This window comes from Echeneis naucrates, chromosome 2, assembly GCF_900963305.1.
Source record: "Echeneis naucrates chromosome 2, fEcheNa1.1, whole genome shotgun sequence".
Taxonomy (NCBI): domain Eukaryota; kingdom Metazoa; phylum Chordata; class Actinopteri; order Carangiformes; family Echeneidae; genus Echeneis; species Echeneis naucrates.
This window is the reverse complement of record NC_042512.1, coordinates 7,494,079-7,512,213: the sequence shown is the minus strand read 5'-3', so window position 1 is coordinate 7,512,213 and position 18,135 is coordinate 7,494,079. Positions and strand designations below refer to the sequence as shown.

The 18,135-nt window shown below is 41.9% G+C and overlaps 13 non-coding genes across 13 annotated transcripts; 7 read left to right on the top strand and 6 right to left on the bottom strand.

The window, feature by feature from the left end:
* The first annotated feature begins 2,850 nt into the window (after positions 1 to 2,850).
* Positions 2,851 to 2,922, top strand: trnal-uag (transfer RNA leucine (anticodon UAG)). Its single transcript has one exon. It is a non-coding gene; the product is annotated as a tRNA-Leu (tRNA).
* Positions 2,923 to 6,175: 3,253 nt separating this feature from the next.
* LOC115058560 (U2 spliceosomal RNA) lies at positions 6,176 to 6,366 on the top strand. The gene has a single exon (XR_003842112.1). It is a non-coding gene; the product is annotated as a U2 spliceosomal RNA (small nuclear RNA).
* Positions 6,367 to 6,922: 556 nt separating this feature from the next.
* On the bottom strand, positions 6,923 to 6,995 carry trnam-cau (transfer RNA methionine (anticodon CAU)). Its single transcript has one exon. It is a non-coding gene; the product is annotated as a tRNA-Met (tRNA).
* Positions 6,996 to 9,765: 2,770 nt separating this feature from the next.
* trnap-agg (transfer RNA proline (anticodon AGG)) lies at positions 9,766 to 9,837 on the top strand. The gene has a single exon. It is a non-coding gene; the product is annotated as a tRNA-Pro (tRNA).
* Positions 9,838 to 10,441: 604 nt separating this feature from the next.
* trnal-caa (transfer RNA leucine (anticodon CAA)) lies at positions 10,442 to 10,552 on the bottom strand. The gene is made up of 2 exons: positions 10,515 to 10,552; positions 10,442 to 10,487 (listed from the first exon to the last, which is right to left on the bottom strand). It is a non-coding gene; the product is annotated as a tRNA-Leu (tRNA).
* A 359-nt stretch (positions 10,553 to 10,911) lies between these two features.
* Positions 10,912 to 10,982, top strand: trnag-ccc (transfer RNA glycine (anticodon CCC)). The gene has a single exon. It is a non-coding gene; the product is annotated as a tRNA-Gly (tRNA).
* A 457-nt stretch (positions 10,983 to 11,439) lies between these two features.
* Positions 11,440 to 11,511, bottom strand: trnaa-ugc (transfer RNA alanine (anticodon UGC)). The gene has a single exon. It is a non-coding gene; the product is annotated as a tRNA-Ala (tRNA).
* Positions 11,512 to 12,420: 909 nt separating this feature from the next.
* On the bottom strand, positions 12,421 to 12,491 carry trnag-ccc (transfer RNA glycine (anticodon CCC)). The gene has a single exon. It is a non-coding gene; the product is annotated as a tRNA-Gly (tRNA).
* A 291-nt stretch (positions 12,492 to 12,782) lies between these two features.
* Positions 12,783 to 12,854, top strand: trnap-cgg (transfer RNA proline (anticodon CGG)). The gene has a single exon. It is a non-coding gene; the product is annotated as a tRNA-Pro (tRNA).
* Positions 12,855 to 16,351: 3,497 nt separating this feature from the next.
* trnat-ugu (transfer RNA threonine (anticodon UGU)) lies at positions 16,352 to 16,425 on the bottom strand. The gene has a single exon. It is a non-coding gene; the product is annotated as a tRNA-Thr (tRNA).
* A 180-nt stretch (positions 16,426 to 16,605) lies between these two features.
* trnae-cuc (transfer RNA glutamic acid (anticodon CUC)) lies at positions 16,606 to 16,677 on the top strand. Its single transcript has one exon. It is a non-coding gene; the product is annotated as a tRNA-Glu (tRNA).
* Positions 16,678 to 17,026: 349 nt separating this feature from the next.
* On the bottom strand, positions 17,027 to 17,098 carry trnaw-cca (transfer RNA tryptophan (anticodon CCA)). The gene has a single exon. It is a non-coding gene; the product is annotated as a tRNA-Trp (tRNA).
* An 896-nt stretch (positions 17,099 to 17,994) lies between these two features.
* trnak-cuu (transfer RNA lysine (anticodon CUU)) lies at positions 17,995 to 18,067 on the top strand. The gene has a single exon. It is a non-coding gene; the product is annotated as a tRNA-Lys (tRNA).
* Positions 18,068 to 18,135: the final 68 nt, after the last annotated feature.

Here is an 18,135-nt window from a genome sequence, read left to right as displayed (position 1 = left end):
ATTAGTAGTTCAGGAGGCCGATACCTGATATTTGGAGCCGATATTCATTTGCAGTCAAAAGGGAAAATTTTGGCGTCAAAATTTTAAATACAAACTCCAACACTTAACTTGGTTTGAATTCCTTTAAGCATATGTTTATTAAACGGTTTTTCAGATTTGCAAGATGTTAAAGGTTTTTTTATTTTATCTTAGACAATAGACTTCGTTGTTTTAAAATTATAACAAAAAGTGCAGGAAGTTCCCAGGCTCAGTGGCATGTCTTATGAAGTTAAATGAAAACTTAAACAAATAACTTCACTAGTTCCTGTGTTAGCACTCACTACGGACAACACCTACGTTAGCATAGCCTCTAGCGCCATTAGCAATTAGCGTTAGCCTCGCGGGTAATAGCATTAACGATCTTTTTAAAAAAATTTATACATTACGGAAATACAGTATGTACCACAATAGTGTTAAAGGCCCCACAACTCCGACTAGTTTACGTATCTGAACAATGGCATTGTGTGGTCAGTAACAAGCCAAAATGGAGGCCTAGCCTAACCTAGCCTAGCCTTTAACAAGCAGTGGCTATTACCGGAGCTAACAATGACGAAAGTGGCTCAAGTATAGTGCCACACAGGATTCAGTCTTAACAAGCAAGGAACTTGTTCGTAGGCGACATGAGGGGATTCACAATTGATTTATGAGTTTTATTCCGTTTTTCATACTGAGAAAGCAGACTAGTAGACACTGACAGTGCCCCTGGATGGATGGGAGCTAGCAGCTTTGGCTAGGTTTCGATACAGACAGGCCATTAATGAAGAAGAAAAAAAGAAGAATGTTTCTGTAATTTAATAACGAGTAATAACATCAACTCACGACAGGAAAATGGCTTCTTCGCATTATTTAACTGAACTTACCGTAACCGTCGAACTCCATGTCCAGAGCGTGACCGCCAAACTGCAGATCCGGGATCAGGGAGACTGTCAACTCCGGGTCCAGGAGGAGGGAGTGGCAGGTGGGCGGCAAAGAGACAAGATGGCGATAATGAACCATGCCGGCTATTGGTGAGCTCATTTCCACGAGATTTAGCACGAAATTCTCTGATGGTGTTTTGATGTTAGATATTGTTGGAAATGTTTTCAGACAAAAATAATGTAAAAGAAGAAAAAAGAGAATAAAAAAAAATAATTTTCTACCCCCTGGTATATTAATATATGTATGCTATATGTTTGGTGTTTGATAGCAACTAACTATCTTTATGGTTCTCCTTGATTAGTTCAATTTAAAGAAGAAGGAATGGACACAGACAAAGACGGTGGAGACTTATCAACCTCCATGTTTTCCATGTTGCATTGGAAAAGGAGTTGTAGAGTATATTCTTTTTTTTTTTTATTACATATGATTTATTTACACACAGGCACAAAATGAAGCGTTAGGCTCATATGTAATATGGAGTTATGATTCAGTCTCATTTTAGTCTCTCAATCGTTTGGTGAAAACAGATTTTTACAAAACTTCTATTTGGTGTCAATAGTTTGTGTCCATTACAGGTGCACATTAACATAATATCATAATACTCGATACTATATCAATGTTGGGTAACTAAGAATTAATTGAGAAGCTGCATCTTGTTGGTGAAACTATTCAAATTATAATTGAATTACTTTATAAAGCTCTACATAAAAAGTTATTTCTAAATACTACCCTTTAAATGAAAAAAGTTACCATCACGATCAGTCTTTCCACACACAGCCACAAGTAATCAGCAGGCTAAGGCATATGACATAAAGCCATTAAAACATAGAAAGGTTCCTCAAAGCACTGAGAGTGCAACATGGCACTCAAAAGAACCCTTTTTTTTTTTTATTCAGTTCAAAAACCTTGTACAGCAAGAAGTGTCTTTGACAGCAAAATGATCTAAAGAGTACTTATGAAAGACCTATTTTGTGAGTGAATAACATCATGTTAATAACAAACATTTCATATACATTTTCTTTCTTTTTCATTCATCTTCTTTTTTGTTGAAGTAACTGTTCCTTATATCTTGAAGCTGGTTTAATATCTTCAGTAATCAGGTATCAAAATGTGCCTTAAATGTTTGTAATGTGAAAATACTTACAAAACACAGCTTTGCCCCTTCACATCTGCAAACACATAGTGTGCCTTCTGCCTGTCTTTACATTTTTCCAGGTACACCCTTTGTTTCACCAGTTTTTGGGGAGAGGGATAGTTGAAAGTGGACACAAGTGGTGCACAATAACAAAAGACTGCTGATGAACAAGTGGGGTGTGCTTTCGCGGGCCCATGATAGGTGTACCAACACGCAGACAATTCATTGTGGGATTTGTAGTGTTATGGTGGTGCGTTCCATCTCACCCGCAGGCCAGAGCTAACAGTAAATAGATTTTGTCATGTTCGTATATAAGACATCGTAGGAACGAGAATGTAGCTGAATTTTTTTATTTTTTTCAAGAGAGGAAAGGAAATAGAGTGCAATAAACGGTGTTGCATAAACTAAGTCATTTCCTGTGGGTGAGGTGATGAATTTCCAGCTACTTGGTTTTTGTGAAACCAAAAAAGCCAATGAACCTCTTCCATCTGGAATTGTTGGTGTGCGTTCTCTTCTTCATCGGTCTGTCTGGAGGCAGATCAGAGCTGGCCTGTCGATTTTCAGGTGCTGGTCCAGGCCTCACTTCTTCCACTGGTGTCTGGTTGTTATTGACTTCCTGCTTTTTGGCATTGGTCACTTAAGCCACTTCCATTTTATTGGCCTCTCCAACTTCAGCCACTTCCTGTTTTTTGGCCTCTCTCTCTTCAGAGCAGAATGAAAAGGAAAATTTTTTCTATAATTTAAAAACACTTGTCAAGGGCTCGTTGGTCTAGGGGTATGATTCTCGCTTTAGGTGTGAGAGGTCCTGGGTTCAAATCGCGGATGAGCCATTAATGTTATGCCGCTAATATCAGTGCCAAACCAAAGTTTGTCTCCTGTGAAAAGCGGTCAATCACCAAATTTCCATCTGCTCAACACAGCAACAACCACTTTGTCTTGTCCAGAAACTGCAAGTAAAAGCTGTAATGCAGGAACTCCACTGAGAGCAAAGCACTGCTGGGGTTTGAATGCAGGATGTCCTGTTTACAAGACAGACAGTTTAGGCAGCTAAGCATCAGTACTGCCGGTTTCTCTAAAACCACGTCTGTGTCGGTCAACACTTGTGCTCCTCACAGTTGTTTGTCACTTCCACAAAGGTTTGAAGTGGGTGAGTCTGAAGAGCTGCTGCCTTTGATACATAACCTGATAATGTCACAATACTCACAGAATGAAGCTGCTTTGAAGAATTTACGAAAATCACATGTGATTCAGATGTAAACACAAAGGCTGCCCCACTGTCACCATTCAGAGCAGCTGAGAAGCTTATTGATACTAATACATACTAAGCCAGCAGCCTACCCATTGAGCCAACTCTGCTGTGCTAACATGCTAGCATGCTGTGTTTTACAAAAAGTACAAACAGCTGTTCTGCATACTTTTATAATAAACCTTACAAGTCTCAAAATACACCTTTCAGCTCAGGTGGTTAGAGCATGGTGCTAATAATGCTGAGGTCATGGGTTCAATCCCCATACTGGCCAGCTGCAGTATCCTTGAAGTAATTCAGGAATTCATAACAGAGTCCTTTTTGCTGACAACGCCACAGTCACAAGTTTAACCCATGTAGCAGCCACCTGGGTGAGAACAGCAGCTGGTGTTTGCTTTCCAACTAAAACTTGAAAGCGTATCTAAGTAATACTTATTCAGAGCTCTAAGTTGTCACCTTACCACTCCAAATGTGAAACTGACATTTACAAATATGGAATAATGCAATAACAGCCAAACAAGTGCTTGGGTATGTGATTTTATTTATATTTAGCATGCAATGTCTCAGTCTCCGCTGTCTGTGTATTGTGGCAACATCCGTCCCCTCAGAGGGAATCTCCTCTTTAACCCCCTACGTTTTCACCCCCCACCCCTAACTTTAGTGTTCCTGGTCTGTTTTAACTGCTCTTAAATGTTTTTATTTTAAACTCTTTAGCTGTTAAAGCTGTCTCAGAGTGGTTAACATGAGTATCTGCAGTGAAAATAAAACTGGGCACTGAAAATGTATTCCAAAATGAACATGTAAAAAAGAAGTAGATAACCAGAGACCAAACTCCTCAACATGTGTGTGTGCATGTGAATTCATGCACGAGTGGCATTTGACACTCCCTGCACAGCCCGCGCACTGTGTGTGTGTGTGTGTGTGTGTGTCTCCTCATGCTGCTCTGAGCAATCAGTTCATTTAAATGCTTTGTTGGCTCTGCCTGTCTGTATCTATGCCAGAAACTCTTAAACACTGACGTCATCGAACAACTTCAAGCGACTACATAGTCTAGATTGGATTCAAAGTCCAGAGTGCTAACCATTACCTGATGGAACAACAGGTCCATGATTTGATGTGGGTCAAAGGTGCTGGCTTGAGGCTCCAGTGTCATGGGAGACGTCTGTAGACCATAAGCCATTTAAAAAAAAAAGAATAAACAATTATCAAATAATATGAACCGAATTCTACTGACTTTTAGGACAGCCAATAGCGACTTTCCTTGCTGAGGAGTGACATCAGAGCTCCGTCTCACTCAGCAGAAGAACAAAGGAGGAGCTTGTGTTTGAACCTGTGTGGGAAACACGGTGTCACGACAAAGCAAAGCCGTTTAATTGATTTGGTTTGTTTGTTTCTTTTAAACATATTTTTATTTGAGAGAATCAGCACTCATCACAGTAATTTACAGTAACAAGCGTCCCTCTGTCTTTTCTTTTTCCCCGTAATTTCTAACCCCCACTCCCACCCTGCTGCTACAGACCAACACAAGTAAACATATGCAACATAAAATACAATAAAATACATAAAAACAACAATAATAAAAACATTTGATTTGGGTTGTTGTTGGTTCTTGTGAACGTTGTGATAATCCCTGCAGGTTACATTCATGAAAGTTGCCATGTTTTTGATTTTGATGATGTTCCTTTTGGCAACGGTCTGTTCCCCTGAGGTTAGTCTGTGCTGTGCAGGGTGCGCTGAATCACATTTGATTTTGGAAATTGTTCAAAGCAGCTTCAAAGGAGGAGTTTCATTCTGTGAGTATTGTGACATCATCAGGTGATGTATCAAAGGCAGCAGCTCTTCAGAGTCACACATCACTTCAAACCTTTGAGGAAGTGACGCACAACTGTGAGGAGCACAAGAGTTCACCGACACAGACGTGGTTTCAGAGACAGACTGCAGAGAAACTGTCAGTACTGATGCTGAGCTGCTTAAAGTGTCTGTCTTGTAAACAGGAAATCCTGCATTCACCCAGCAGAGCTTCACTCTGCTCATCATGTCTCTGTGACACAATCTGAAGGGGTCAGTAGTGTGACAGCAGGTTTTTAATGATGTAGCAGATAGAAACAGACAGGTAGAAACTAAATTCCTGCTGTTTTATTGTTCTGCAAGAGCCGAATACATGTCTGTAAGTGTTGTTGTACATGTCTGTATTACTGCCATGTTTGAGTTGGAATAAATTCACTGACGCTTTAAAATGATCGCGGTACTGATGCTAATCCCGTTAGCCGGTCTATGGCGTTTTCCATTGTATGTTAGCATTGAATGGACATAGCGGACTTTATGGTAAGATAAAATGATGGCAGTAATTCTGGTTAAAATGACTTTGAATGCTATTTTAAATACGTGGCTGTTCAGTCATTTGTGGTTTTATTTTGTGGATGACAAAGGACAAACGAATTTTATTATTCTCTCTTTCGGTCGAAAAAAGCCGAGTCCAGTCGAGGAGAGCCGAATCTTCAGAGAATCCGTGCAGACAGGGGGGTTATTTTGATGGACACACCATGAGGCCAATCACATGAGAGGACAAACTGATGTTTTCACAATAATATTCAGCTGCTAAATTGACATAGATATGAAGTTTTACAGGTGACCAAGAAGAGGCGTTTTCTTTGCTCTACAACGTAACTTTGTGAAAATAACATGTCTGTGGTTGTTTTCTGATCCCTCCTTCGTTTCTTCATGTCTTCTGTTTGTGTCTCTCTCTCGGAGTGATGTTGTTACTGAAGCCGACTCTGACCCCTCACTGAGCGGGTCGGTGCGGAGAAACACTCCGTTACCTCCGACAGCTGAGCGGTATCGCTTCTCGGCCTTTTGGCTAAGATCAAGTGTAGTATCTGTTCTTATCAGTTTAATATCTGATACGTCCCCTACCCGGGGACCATATATTAAATAGATTTTTGGAACAGGGAGATGGAATAGGGGCTTGCTCCGTCCACTCCACGCATCGACCTGGTATTGCAGTATCTCCAGGAACGGTGCACTCCCTCTGTGTGTTCAATACAAGTCCTGTTCAGCTCAACATCACCTTAAACACATGATGTTGTCTTCATGTGTGTAACGCTGAGTGTACAGAGTGTTCATGTTCAGTTTATGGTTTTAGAATCAGTGATGCATTCATGTAGAAACATCAGTTTAATGTTGCAGCTGATTTCATCAGGTTATATTCTGCTGACCAGACTGAATCAATAAAGTTTTGTTTCCACACGTCATTTTTAAATGTTGGTTGTATTTTGCATTTGTCAGCTGAATCCACAGAGTGACTGAAATGATGAAGTAAATCCAGGAAAGGAAAAACATTTGGCTCTGAATCTCAATGTAGATTTGAACAAAGAGCTCCAGCTGAAGAAAACAATGCTGTCTGTTTCCAGATGATGATGAACTCAGTTCTCAGTTGATGCTCAGTTATCTCCATCTAGTGGACAGATGGTAGAAGTTGATTCCTGAAAAGAGGAAGTGACTTTTCCTCAGATCAAATTTCTTCTCTTCACTTGTTTCTGCATTTGAGGTTTAAACCACTAACTCCTCATTATTAACTAAAGCTGTGCCCCGTGTGAGGCTCGAACTCACGACCTTCAGATTATGAGACTGACGCGCTGCCTACTGCGCCAACGAGGCCTGGAACAAAGCACCCAAAGGACCCCGGGCACGTCGGGGGCACCCAGCACAGCACAGACTAACCTCAGGGGAACAGACCGTTGCCAAAAGGAACATCATCAAAATCAAAAACGTGGCAATTTTCATAAATCTAACCTGCAGGGATTATCACAACATTCATAAGAACCAACAACAACCCAAATCAAATGTTTTTATTATTTTAGTTTTTATATATTTTATTGTATTTTACGTTGCATATGTTTACTTGTGTTGGTCTGTAGCAGCAGGGTGGGAGTGGGGGGTTAAATAACTACGGGGGAAAAAGAAAAGACAGAGGGACGCTTGTTACTGTAAATTACTGTGATGAGTGCTGATTCTCTCAAATAAAAATATGTTTAAAAGAAACAAACAAACCAAATCAATTAAACGGCTTTGCTTTGTCATGACACCGTGTTTCCCACACAGGTTCAAACACAAGCTCCTCCTTTGTTCTTCTGCTGAGTGAGACGGAGCTCTGATGTCACTCCTCAGTAAGGAAAGTCGCTATTGGCTGTCCTAAAAGTCAATAGAATTCACTTCATATTATTTGATAATTGTTTATTCATTATTCTTTTTTTTAAATGGCTGATGGTCTACAGACGTCTCCCATGACACTGGAGCCTCAAGCCAGCACCTTTGACCCACATCAAATCATGGACCTGTTGTTCCATCAGGTAATGGTTAGCACTCTGGACTTTGAATCCAATCTAGACTATGTAGTCTGTAGTTAATAATGAGAATTTAGTGGTTGGGTCTAGAACCTGAGATGGATGGATGTTCAGTTCAGAGGGTCATTCTGTGGAATTCATGTGCAGCTGTATGATTTAATGTCCTCCTTATGTGTTACCAATAAAAGAGATTTACAAAATTCACCTACAAAAATCCCAAAAACTGTCAAAGAAATGCAGCACTTGGACCGTCAGATTTAGGAGGGCAGATCTAGAAATTGAAATACTGCAGGTGGGTGCAGGTCACAGGTGAATTATGTCAACTATTGGGACTGTAACAGATTGGTTTCAGACATTTATGTGACACACAGTCAGGCCATGTCCTCTGTGTGTCAGCAGTTTTACAGGCGCAAAACAAAACATGATAATGCTGCCTGTCCTGCTGATATCAAAGCTATCATTAACTTTTCTGTTTCCTCACCAGAGACTGGCAGCTGGACACGTGTCAGGGTGGCTGAGTGGTCTGAGGTGCCAGACTCAAGATCTTTCCTGCACAAATGGGCCTTGAACATGAAAGACTCATGGTTTCATTATTTCATAGATCAGTGTCACCTGTCACTGCTGTGGAGTCTATAATGTGGCCAGGGGTTGATCCTGCAGGTCATCTCTCTCTCTCTCTCTGTTTCCTGAAGGCCTCTCTGCCATTTACTAATTAAAATATATGCATAAAAAACCAACATGTTTCTATCATATGATGATGAAATCTAAAGGCTCTCTGATCATCACATTGAGAAGTTCATCTGGTTTGTGATATTTCTTCATATGATAGTGAGGTAAAATGTGTTCAGTGGGATGTGTGTGTATCCAGCAGGACTGACAGCTTCATGTGGGATTCTCACAGAGATGATTCAAACCTGATCACAGTGATCAGTATGGATATACAGTATGTTTGCTGTCAGTGGAGGAAACTCTCAGACAGGACTAATAGTCATGTTTGGGATGTTCCTGGATTTGAGTTGAATGAGTGTAAATTCTCTCTGATTTTAACACACGTTCACACATCCACCTCTATTCAGACATGGAGTTTACATATTATTTGGAATTCTAATGTGAATGTCACAAGCAGCTTTTTTTTTATTATTAATGTTAAGACCCAGAAAGCAGCATATTTGATTGATTGTTGTACCAACCTGAAGGTGATCAGTGTTTATAGCTCATAACCTGATCACAGATCAATAATCAGCCATTGGAAGACGCTCTGAAACTTTCCTCTGCAGTCAGAACTCATCCACCTTCAGACTGGACATCTTCTGACTGTAGAACTGGAGCTTTTTATACATCTCACTGCAGCACAATAAAGTCCTCTGTGAGTATTGTGTGTCCCACAGTGTACATGACATCTGAGCAGCAATACTTCCACCTGCTGGAGATTTATTGTTATTACAGCTGTAAAATAAATCTGTCAGAACATGAACTCAGTCTGTAGAATCCAGAAGATTAATGACACACTTTGTCCTGCTGTTATGGAATCAAATCCTACTTTAGGTTTTCTATATTTTAAACTAATGAGCACTTTTGGGGATCAAACAGAAAAGGACAGAGGTATGAAAGGATATTTCTTTTCTTTTAATTAAAAGAAACAATGTCACAACAAATAACAATTTACATAATTAGGAAATATAACTCCAAAAAATTGACAAATACAGTCCTTAATCCTACTGCTGGGACTTGAACCCAGGATCTCCTGTTTACTAGACAGGCGCTTTGACCAACTAAACCACAGCACCACTCTGATGTACAGGGATGTATTTTGGATCTGAAAATACCCCCAACATACGTGGCTGACCATCGTGACTCTTACCAAAGTTTCTTTAGCATATAATAAACTGTCACATTAATGTCCTGAATGTGCTGTGTGTAAATAATGAGGTTCATCAAAAAAAAAAAAAAAAAAAAGCCCCACAAATGTTCCATCAGTAACCATCAAAGGAGATGCTGATTCTGTGATGTCACAAAGGTTCTACTGACATCAAAGGGATCAAAGACTCCTCCCACTTTTTTGTCATGAAGTCAACTTTCCACATGGCTCGTTGGTCGAGGGGTATGAGTCTCGCTTAGGGTGCGAGAGTTCCCGGGTTCGAACCCCGGATGAGCCCAGCTGTTGCCTTTCAGTCAATAAGGGTACTAACCATTACACTATAGAGCTGTGTGAGTTTTGCTGTCTGGTAGTTTTGTGGCTCATGCTGTGCTGAGGAGAAGGGATATTGTTGATTGACTGCTTTTCACAGGAGACAAACTTTGGTAGGAGTCATGATGGTCAGCCACATATTTTGCAATATTTTCAGATCCTCTGTACGTCTTTGTAGTGCTTTTGTGGTGCTGTGGCTTAGTTGTTTGCATGTGTTCTTCAACAACATTCAATAGACATGATTAGCAGAGTCCTTCTTGGAAACTTCACTTAGTTGCATCTAACTCAGCTACGTTAGACAGGTTTCTGAGGAACTCAGACATCTGGGAGAGACTCGGAGTAGAACAGCTGCTCCTTTCTGATGCTCCACTGACTGAGCTACAGATGATTCAGTAACAGCTGAGTTATCTTTAGTCCAACAACTGCTGTCCATTTCTACCACAGGGAGCCACAGGCTTTAGTGTTTTCAGTCCGAACCCCTTTATTGTGAAAAAGTCAAATTCACATTTTATACGGATTTTTCATCCACTTTGGAAGAGTTTGGATCACAAATTTTGCAAAATTCTTCCCTTTGTCAGGAGTGGGATTTGAACCCACGTCTCCATTCAGAGACCAGAATGCCCTTTAGTGCAGGAAGGAGCTAACCTTGAGTCTGGCGCCTTAGACCACTCGGCCATCCTGACATGTACAGCCTGCTGACAGGCTCTGATGAGGAAACAGAAACGTTAATGCTAGCTTTGATAGGACAGTGTCAGCTACACAGTGCACAGCAGTCAGCTGTGTATGAGGCAGCTGAGCTGCAGATCCAGTCAGGGGGCATCACCTGCCTGGTGAACACATGGCACCAGGATCCACTGCTGAAGAAGGCCAGCTGGCAGAGGCAGAGTTCTGCTGGGTATCTTCAGGTCTATAAAGCTGTTTAATCACCCAACGTGGGGCTCAAACCCACAACCCTGAGATTTAGACTCTCATGCTCTACCAACTAGCCAGGTTGCTACAAGCACATGAAACGGCCACAAAAGACTGTTTGGCTGTGCAGTCAGTATTGGTGGTTCAGTGGTAGAATTCTGGCTTCCCATGTGAGAGGCCTGGGTTCAATTCCCGGCCAATGCAATGGTCACTGCTCTCCATGAAAAGCAGCAGTCAGCTCTGCCTGGATACAACAGTGGTCAGGGCTGCACGTTTATACTGAAACACTGACAGGTCTCCTCCTTCTCACTCTTTTCCTTCCTCTGGGTTCCAGCCCTCGTTGCTGACCACCTTTAGTTCCACTTCCAGGTCATGGAAGCAAAAATGAGAAGTAATTTCCACTGTGTGCTGTACAAGACGGAGAAACAACAAGATAAAGGTTTCTGCATTGTTGTTCAGTCAGTTCAACAGCAGGCTGCCATCCACAGTTCAGTTCAACACAATTATATTAACATATTGTCGCCATCACAAATTTGCTTTCGGCTTTCGACTTTGTCGAGCCAGCTCACCCAAACAAAGCCCGGCTCTGTTGAACTTCCTTCATAAGATACTCCTCTGCTCTCATCGTAAAAATTGTCTAAGTTTTAAACAAGATAAGTTGTGGAGATGCCGGGAATTGAACCCGGGGCCTCATCCATGCAAAGCATGCACTCTCCCACTGAGCTACATCCCCTCCATGGCGTGGTAGCTTTAGCAGTTTTTTTCCCAGACTATAGGAAGACTAATAAAGTCTAATCATGTGAAAATGAAAAGTTTGGTGCTTTTAGTATTTCCATAAACCTTTTGTGACTTCTAACTTCCCCTGCACAGTGTTTTATCATGAAGTCTTTTTCAGTGTGCTTCTAATGTGCAAATAAACTAAACTAAAGCAGACAGCAACAAAAAGGGAGACACACAGAGACTGAACAGGCTGATCAGGAGAACAGGCTCTGTGGTCGGCCTGACTCTGACGGTTGTTTGCTTTCATGGACCAAGTTTCCCAGGTGGGGAGCTACAGAGCATGTTGGAGAATCTCTGTAATCTGCACAGCCTTAAAATATGACACAGCTGAGTGCTGTTGTTCGGACTCATCTAGCAGAGAGGAAAAACCTTTTTTTTATGGCACAATCGCTCGAGGCCTTTTGCACAGGAAGTGCTTATCATGTTGTAACCTCCAGCTGATGAAAACCCAAAGGTAGTTTATTTCTACAACATCTGACTTTAGCAACAAGGAACTGCTGGGATTTAAACAGGCTGCTTTAACCAGCCAACATACACAACTTAACATTCTCCATGTTTTCCTGTTAATCAGTGCTGCTGAAAAACTCCTGACCTGTCTCATCATTTTTCTGTTCTTTGGAGAACAAATTTAATCTGTCTACAAACCTGAAGACAGGGTCTGTTCCATGAACACGACATGCTGACGTTCTTCAGATTATGAGACTGACACACTGCCTACTGCACCAACGAGGCCTGGAACCCAGAGTAAGTAAAAGAGTGAGAAGGAGGAGAGCTGTCAGTGTTTCAGTATAAACATACAGCCCTGCCCACTGTTGTATCCAGGCAGTGCTGACTGCCGCTTTTCATGGAGAGCAGTGACCATTGCATTGGCCGGGAATTGAACACTGGCCTCTCGCATGGGAGGCGAGAATTCTACCACTGAACCACCAATGCTGACTGCACAGCTAAACGCACCTCCAATATGATGGCAATGCAGAGTAGAGCGTATCATATCTCCACTTGTCACATGGAAGTAATTCAAATTCAAACAACCATCTGTCTGTCAGGATGGCCGAGTGGTCTAAGGCACCAGACTCAAGGTAAACTCCTTCCTGCACTAAAGGGCATTCTGGTCTCTGAAACTTTGACTGTTTCATAATAAAGGAGTTAGGACTTAAAACACAAAAGCCTGTGTGCTCCCTGTGGCTCCCTCAGATCCAGGACCTTTATGTCATTGCAACTAATGGCTCGTTGGTCTAGGGGTATGATTCTCGCTTCGGGTGTGAGAGGTCGCGGATTCAAATACCGGACGAGCCCTTAGTGTTATATTGCCAATATCTTCCCAAAGTTTGTCTCCTGTGAAAAGCGGTTACCACATTTCCATCTGCTCAACACAGCAACAACCACTTTGTCTTGTCCAGAAACTGCAAGCAAAAGCTGGAATACAGGAAGTGATGAGCAGGAACTCCACTGAGAGTGAAGCACTGCTGGGGTTTGAATGCAACATCTCCTGTTTACAAGACAAGACTTACTGATACTAATACATACTAAGCCAGCAGCCATTTGAAGCGAACGTGAAAGAGTGACATATGCATCTGTATCATGTTGGAAATCAATGAAAGACAGGAAATACCTTTGATCTCCAGTGACATCACACAGTCTCATTGTGGAGTTATTAGTTGTTGAAGTGTAATGTGTATACTGCAGCTGAGGTTGATGGTAAAGTGGTTTGAGCTACCATTTGAGCTAATTCCCCTGAGAGAACAAACTACCAGACAATTGGTCACCTGCCAAAATAAAAAAATATATAATCACACTGTGCACGTGCAAATAAGGATCAGTACATGCATCACGGTACCGGTACACGGTTTTTGTTTAAGCACTGTGAGCAATGTTACAGAACAAACTGTCCCCTGATGGTCAAAGCATATCGTCCAAATAAAGAAATTTCAACAACTGAACATCATCTGTTCTCACCTATTTTGCTTCATCTGCTTTTTACTGTCCAGGACACAGAGGAAGAGGACGTCTACACATGCACACTTGTTCTTCGTGTTTTCACTTACTGTTAAAGTAAAAAAATTACATTTTAATTCATCCAAGTGTAATTAGTTGTTATGTAATACGTATTATCTACATAAAACAACTTTGTCCCCAAACATACCTTACAGCAGTAGAGGTGAAAGAAAAGAAGCTTCTGTCAGTAGTGGGATTTGAACCCACGCCTCCAGGGGAGGCAGAAGGATTGTCCGGGGAAGTGTTGGAGAAGTGTTGGAGAAATGTTGGAGGCCACAATCACGTACACAAAGTCCGAAATTCATCAGACAATCAGCGTCATGGATTCTTCCCCCAGCTCCAACATTTCCAACATTTGACCAATCACAGAAGCCTGTTGATAATGAAGCACAGGAAGTCTTTATCTTGTGCAACACCCTGATCTCTCAATTATCCACGCAGCTTGGAGAAATTTATCCTGTGTAGTCATCCTACCAAATTACCAAAGTGAACACAAGTGTACATGTGATGACAAAACAATGCTGGAGATGCAACCCGGGGCCTCATACATGCAAAGCATGCGCTCTACCACTGAGCTACATCCCCTGTGTGGTGTGTTAGCTTTAGCAGTTTTAGCAGCGTTAGCTAACCAGACAGCTTCTGAGCTCCTGCGACAGCTAAAACACCAATTTCCCTTCTCCGCAGCACAGCATGAGCCACAAAGTTACTGTTGCTTCACTTTACAAGATACTATAAATAACACAACCAGCCAACCTCACACAGCTCCATATAATAAGGGTTAGCTCTTCTGGCGATTGTGGCCGAGTGGTTAAGGCGATGGACTTGAAATCCATTCGGTTTTCCCCGTGCAAGTTTGAGTCCTGCCAACAATGGTTAAAACATAATTTTGATGAAAATATGTTTCCCACTATACCACCATTGCATGTGGCTGGATCAGCTCTCACTGCTGCAGCCCGGGTTTGATTTTCGGTCAGGGTAAAAAAAACCTCAAAGGTTTGGAGGAGAGAAGAGTATGTGACCATGACTGTCCTGTGAGCTTCATTCACAATATGGCATGTCCTCTACCACTGAGCTACATCCTCTTTGGACCTTTACTGAACCACAGAGGCTCTGAGCTGCTGCAGCAGGTGAAAAGAGAAACTGTTTCATGAAGCCTCCTCTCTGCTCAGGGGTGGATCACTGTTTTGGGTGGAGTGGAGTTACTGTTATATGTAGTCACTATCCCACTAAATCAGAAGACAGAGGTTCCACCGAGACTTGAACTCGGCTCACTGGATTCAAAGTGCTAACCATTACACCATGGAACCACAGGACTGTTAGCTGATCTTTATCAAAGGCGCTGGCTCGAGGTTCCAGTGTCGAGGGATGTCACTGATTGAGCCAAACCGTCTCCACTTCTTATATGGTGAATGTGTGCTTCTGTGTTTTTTTTTTTCTTTTGCAAGAAAATGTAAAATGTTTACTTCTTCTACGATACAGATACAGATGTTTCAGAGAACAACTGCAGAGATGACTTTCTGCTTAGTTGAGGTGATGAGCAGGAACTCCACTGAGAGCGAAGCACTGCTGGGGTTTGGATGCAGGATGTTCTGTTTATAAGACAGACACTTTAAGCAGCTCAGCATCAGTGCTGCCAATTTCTCTTTGAAAATCTGAGTATCCAGTTCCAGAACAGCTGATCTTAGTTGGTTCATGTTCATGTTGAGTTGCACGCATGCACAACCTCTATAAAAAGCCATCATCAATGGAGATCCACTTACTTCAACCCAGTGGAGTTGGAGGTCTTAAAGCAGGCCCACGGAGAGGATGAGTACGTTTCGCCGAAAATGTAACAGCTTCAGCAGCAAAGGAGAAACAGCATGAGAAGAAATTACTACCCGAGTCAACGTATAAGTTTGAATGTACTCTTCAATTGATTTTACATTTAACTTTAAGAGATCGTAGTTTAGAACCAGAGCTCAGGCTGTTGGTACACAAACAAAGAAAGGCATACTTTATATGCCTATTATATATTCTGTGATGTCACAAAGGTTCTAATGACATCACAGAGATCAAAGACTCCTCCCACTTTTTCTCATGACCTCCACCATAGAGTGCTGCCTACAGACAGGAGGTGACCACTGTTGTATCACTTTTCATGTAGAGCAGCTGTGTTTTATACTGCAAGCAGCACTGAGTTTCTAACATTCAGGAAATCCCAGTCTTCCACAAGACAGGCAGAGATCCCGTCCACAAAGGGGTTTAAACAAAGAACATCCCTGGGTGGGCTTGAACCACCATCCTTTCAGATAACAGCCGAACACGCTGACCGATTGCACCACAGAGACATGTTGAGACATGTTGAGAAAATAAAAGTGATGAACTGTGGATGGCAGCCTGCTGTTGGTCTGACTGAACAACGATGCAGAAACTACAGACAAATGAATCAGAATTAAAAATTAAGAATTAAGGGTTCAATTCAGTATAAAATGTCTTTTTAATCATCTGACATCACAGATCATCTGACAGCACAGATCGTCTGACATTGACATCCGAGTGGTTAAGGCGATGGACTGCTAATCCATTGCGCTCTGCACGCGTGGGTTGGAATCCCATCCTCGTCGGTACATATTTGCCCATGAAAGTGAGTCCACAATACACAAAGACTGCCTGATTAGATGGCACAGAGGCTCAAAATTTGCATTTCTTCACACGTGTAGCGTGGACAAGTACAGGTCGTTCCCATTTTCCAAGGATGGTGTAGCAACATTTCTACATGTCAATGTCTGTTATATCTATAACATCTAACATTAGGCGCAAGGCACTGCTGGGATTTGAACCCAGGATCTCCTGTTTACAAGACAGGTGCTTTGACCAGCTAAGCAACAGCACCACTCTGAAGTACATGTATATGCAGAGTTATGATTCTTAACAATTTTTGTCACCTGTGAAAAGTGGTCACCAAATTTCCTTCTGCTACACACAAAATTAAAATGCATTTAAAATGTTCTGAGGCGGAGAACTTTTCAGTCATCAAAAATCTCACACACTACAACATTTAGTGTCTGCACACTCCCTGATGGTCTAGTGGCTAGGATTCGGCGCTCTCACCGCCGCGGCCCGGGTTCGATTCCCGGTCAGGGAAAATGCTTTTAACAGATATTGATAAAAAACAACATATCATAAAAAATTTCATATCGGTGCATCAGTAGTTTGAAGGTTTGAAGTCTTCTGTGTGACAGGCAGAGATACTGTCCACTATATTAACGAGGAGCAGGAAAGAGAAACATCATGTGGTGTGTGACTTCACTTCCTCTGTGGAAAAACAAACTGTGAATGAAGTTCTCTAATGTCTTGTGAATGATAATCCAATAGTCCTCCTGGAATTCTAAAATTGTCTGTGATGTGAAGAAATGAAATGGATCATCAGAAAAACACTTCCTGCTGCACCACAGAGTATGTGAGGGTTTACCAAAAGGTGCAAACAGATGATCTGACCCTGACGTGAGTTGAACACGCAACCTTCTGATCTGGAGTCAGACGCGCTACCATTGCGCCACAGAGTCGCACGGACTTGCAAAACTGTGACAACCTTGAGATAGCTTAGTTGGTAGAACGGAGGACTGTAGAGGCTGGTTGTTAAAATCTTTCGGTTGCTGGCTCAAATCTGGCTCGAAGGAGAATATTTATTTTCTTTTTCTCTTGTCCAGATACTGCAGCCAGGTACACATCCATTTGAAGTGAATGTGAGAGTGTGACGTATGCATGTTAGTTGTTGATGCTGTTCTGTAAAAATCTGATGCCCCCAAATGTTTCCCCTGGCGTCAAATTCCGATGTGATGGGAGTTCTATGTTGACCTCTCACACCCGAAGCGAGAATCATACCCCTAGACCAACGAGCCATTGACAGCAGGACATTTATGGCATTTAAAATGTTGTCAAATGTTTTCTGAGCATTGATCATACACTACAACATTTAGTATCCTTCCTAACCTTCCTAATTTTCGCTTCGGGGGCGAGAGGTCCCGTGTTCACCACACACTCCCTGATGGTCTAGTCGCTAGGATTCACCGCTCTTACTGCCAGAGCCTGGGTTCGATTCCCGGTCAGGGAAAATTGTTTTAACAGATATTGATAACGGTATCGGGGAAAAACTTCATATCGTTGTTGGCAGTTGTGGAACTAATTTTCACTCCTATGCCGATGATCCCCTCCAACGAGACAACGACCTTTTGTTACTCAGTGTGATTCAACTTTGTTAAGATTTGGCAATATATATGAATGAATCTGATTTAATTTGAATCTGTGAGTTTTGTTTTGCTGGCCATCAGAATTTATAATGAAACTAGTTGTGCTAACTCAGACGTGGCTGGATTTGTGAAGTACGAACACACTAACAAAATAAAAATAAACAGTCTGTATTTTTTGGGAATTTTTAGGATCATTTTTTGCAGCTTTAGCAGCCCGGCTAGCTCAGTCGGTAGAGCATGAGACTCTTAATCTCAGGGTCGTGGGTTCGAGCCCCACGTTGGGCGATAAGCAGTTTCTTTTTTTAGACCCAAACTTACCCAGCAGAACACTGCCTGGTTATGAGCAGGTTAAA